At 45.6% G+C, this 3,984-nt stretch overlaps 1 pseudogene; it reads right to left on the bottom strand.

Annotated features, from left to right (window-relative positions):
• Nucleotides 1–2,674: 2,674 nt before the first annotated feature.
• LOC138611127 (uncharacterized) lies at nucleotides 2,675–3,766 on the bottom strand (annotated as a pseudogene).
• Between the last annotated feature and the right edge of the window lie 218 nt (nucleotides 3,767–3,984).

Raw genomic sequence — 3,984 nt, 5'->3', positions numbered from 1 at the left:
CTGTTTTTCGTGTGTATAATGATTAGACTATCTGCACATCTGAGGGTAAAAACATCCAGACTGTAGTTATTTCAAGAATGCTGTTCGTCCGTGTATTTTAATAACTACACATTATGACCAAGTGCAAACAGCATTTTGAGTACTCTTTTATTGCACATTGAATTTTCTTCCAACAGTGTGAGACAGTGCTAAATAATCCATTTGTAGTCATGGATAATCTTTTTCTAAACACAGTGTATCATATATTTTATTTCAACATGGCCATTACTGTGCAAGATATGCAGAGCTGTAAGAACATCATTTTTATAAATAATATTACTGGCAATGACACAAACAGGACAGAAGATAGTATGTGGTTAGAGTGCAAAGATGTTTTTTTAAAAAAAAGGTAAAGACTTTAAGAGTTTACAGATATTAGTAACTTTTTTCAAAATAGAGGTGAAAGCCTGACATGAGGTTCTTGAAACAATAATAGAAGCGCTGTAGAGAAGTGTTTTTACTGCTATGACAATGGTCACATTTTTGCCAAGTCATGCCTGGCAGGCAGCTCGGGTTTCAGGAAGGATATGTTGCGAAAATAAGTAAACAGATATTTTAAAGGTACTAATATTTCTACTTGTGATCAAACCTCTACAGGGTATTTCTACAGGGTTTAAGTGTCATGTCTCATCATTAGTTTTATCTGATTGGATTCATCTTCAAACTCGCCAGCTCTCTCCAAACTCCTGAACATTCCTGGCCCTGGTGCCATCCGGCTTCATCAGGTCGTTCTCCTTCCTGCCGTCAAAGTTCCCGCACAGGCCTCCAACCTTCCTTTTGTATATGTTTGGTAGAATGATCTCTGCAGAAACAATGTCAAGGGATATAAAGATTTAATATAAGTCCTACAAGTTTCTGCCTATTCTATTAGACTTGTTCATGAGGTATGGATTAGTTACCTGCTTCGCTGTGTCCATCAAACTCCACAGAGAGGCCAAAGTCGGTCTTCAGGTAGATGCGAGATGAATGCTGCCAGATGTCCAGCCCAGGAATTGAGACAGGAGTATTTGTTCTCCTTCCATCCATCTGCAGGGAGACATATGAGGATGTGTCTAATCTAGTATTTATACTTACATGATTTTACATATGTATTTGCAGGGATGCCCTTAAGCCGAGTTATTGGCTTTTTTAAGGTTGATCTGGCTTTTTTAAAACAAATAGTTATATTCATAACACTATGTAGCATTTAGAAAATTAAAGTTCTGCCACTTGAGGGTTAGTCAATGTGTAATCTGCCATTTGGAAATAACATATGACAAACATAATTTAGCACATGGCACATCATCTCACTGCTGTCGTAACACCTTACAGAGAAAATGCAAAGGTGTGCTTGTTACTTCCCTCAGCACTTAAACAAATGTTTGTGGGCAGACAGAATTATGATCATATTATCTCATGAACGAAATATATTGTATTTGATGGAAATGCTGCAAAGAAGGTAACATGTTGTTAATGATACTTACAATCAGCTTGCGTTTCTTCTTGAACTCCACAGTGTGATTGTACACTTTGATCTTAAGCGCTCGTAATCCGTGTTGTTCACTATTCTCCTCACTGTCGTCATCATGTTCATGGTCATCGTCATCATTATCCTCATCCTCATCTTCATCCCTGACTCTGCGACTGTCTTCTTCACTGCTGCTGTCATCATGATGCTGACTATCATCTCCATCACCTGTGCGTCTGTTGATGCCCTCGATGTAGACATCTTGAAGGTTATTTGGCAGGTTCTTGGTGCGGACCAGCACGTATGAGTGCCTTCCCTCAAAGTCATGCTTGAATCTATCAAAGGTTCTGTACTCGGGGTCTCCCTCGATACTGCACTCGCTGAAGCCTGTGGAGCAATTCATGAATGAGTGAAATAGATGCAACATGGTGTAGATACATGCCAGAGTTAAACGTTAGTGTTTACAGCACCTGTGCTCTGGCAGTAATAATCGCCCATCTCATTCTGAAGGCAGACAGCATTTCCATCACACTCATCCATGTCTTCACAGTCGATACTCCCCACACCATGTTCCCTCTCGCATTTACATTTATGACTGCAGTGACTGGTGTACCACTCGTCGTTGAACTAAAAGAAAAATAACATAATCACACTGCTTGGACCTTTATGTCCACACACACCATTTGGACAATAAGGCTCTGACTTAGCCAAAGAAGTGCTATTTAGGTTATTTGAAAGAGGATACTGTATATGACCCCTGCCATTGAGGAAGAGTCCTTCTTAACGGTCTCTCACCTGATGTTTGGTGCCATTCCTGTCCACACATCCACACAGTTGGATAGGCACACAAACCCCGCCTTTCTCCACAAAGCCGTCATCACATACACATCCTTGCACACAACCTTCATGGTCACTGCAGTGTGGTGGGCCGTTCAGGTACGAACAGGTTGGGCTGCAGGCAGGGATACAAGTAGTGTAATGACTATCCTCAGGGCAGGAGGGTGCTAGAGAGACAGAAAAGTAGGTACAGGGTATATACTTAGTCAGGCTTAAATTGACAAACAAAAGAGGTCTATACATTCTATGCACCATACACATTACATATATTAGCCCCTAGCCGCAGAGTATCTTAGCTTACATGTGGTTTTGCTAAGTGGTGCCTTACATGTAAGGTGTTAAGTATCTGGTCTACCTGTTGTGTGATTTGGTCTTCTGGTTGTTGAAGGATTTGGATTCGCTGTAGTTGGGGGCTGTGGCTGAGCTGTTGTTGGAGGTTGCGGTTGAGCTGTGGTTGGGGGTTGGGGTCTTACAGTTGTTGGAGTTTGTGGCTGAGCTGTGGTTGGGGGTTGGGGTCTTACAGTTGTTGGAGGCTGTGGTTGAGCTGTGGTTGGGGGTTGGGGTCTCACAGTTGTTGGTGGTTGGGGTCTTACGGTTGTTGGAGGTTGTGGCTGAGCTGTGGTTGGGGGTTGGGGTCTCACAGTTGTTGGTGGTTGGGGTCTTACGGTTGTTGGTGGTTGGGGTCTCACAGTTGTTGGTGGTTGGGGTCTCACAGTTGTTGGTGGTTGGGGTCTTACGGTTGTTGGTGGTTGGGGTCTTACGGTTGTTGGAGGTTGTGGCTGAGCTGTGGTTGGGGGTTGGGGTCTTACGGTTGTTGGAGGCTGTGGTTGAGCTGTGGTTGGGGGTTGGGGTCTCACAGTTGTTGGTGGTTGGGGTCTTACGGTTGTTGGAGGTTGTGGCTGAGCTGTGGTTGGGGGTTGGGGTCTCACAGTTGTTGGTGGTTGGGGTCTTACGGTTGTTGGAGGTTGTGGCTGAGCTGTGGTTGGGGGTTGGGGTCTTACAGTTGTTGGAGGTTGTGGCTGAGCTGTGGTTGGGGGTTGGGGTCTCACAGTTGTTGGTGGTTGGGGTCTTACAGTTGTTGGAGGTTGTGGCTGAGCTGTGGTTGGGGGTTGGGGTCTTACAGTTGTTGGTGGTTGTGGCTGAGCTGTGGTTGGAGGTTGGGGTCTTACAGTTGTTGGAGGTTGTGGCTGAGCTGTGGTTGGAGGTTGGGGTCTTACAGTTGTTGGAGGTTGTGGCTGAGCTGTGGTTGGGGGTTGGGGTCTTACAGTTGTTGGTGGTTGTGACTGAGCTGTGGTTGGAGGTTGGGGTCTTACAGTTGTTGGTGGATGAGGCGATGTTGGAGGTTGCGGTTGAGCTGTAGTTGGGGGTTGGGGTCTCACAGTTGTTGGGGGTTGTGGTTTAGCTGTTGTTGGTGGCTGTGGCTGAGCGGTTGTTGGAGGTTGCGATTGAGCTGTAGTTGGGGGTTGGGGTCTCACAGTTGTTGGTGGTTGTGCCTGAGCTGTGGTTGGAGGCTGTGGTTGAGCTGTAGTTGGGGGCTGTGGCTGAGCTGTTGTTGGAGGTTGCGGTTGAGCTGTGGTTGGGGGTTGGGGTCTTACAGTTGTTGGAGTTTGTGGCTGAGCTGTGGTTGGGGGTTGGGGTCTTACAGTTGTTGGAGGCTGTGG

This window comes from Semicossyphus pulcher, unplaced genomic scaffold, assembly GCF_022749685.1.
Source record: "Semicossyphus pulcher isolate SPU_LCO1_2020_fin unplaced genomic scaffold, fSemPul1.0.p SCAF_7, whole genome shotgun sequence".
Lineage (NCBI taxonomy): Eukaryota > Metazoa > Chordata > Actinopteri > Labriformes > Labridae > Semicossyphus > Semicossyphus pulcher.
Note: the sequence above shows the minus strand (reverse complement) of the source record. Positions and strands in the feature narration are given on the sequence as shown.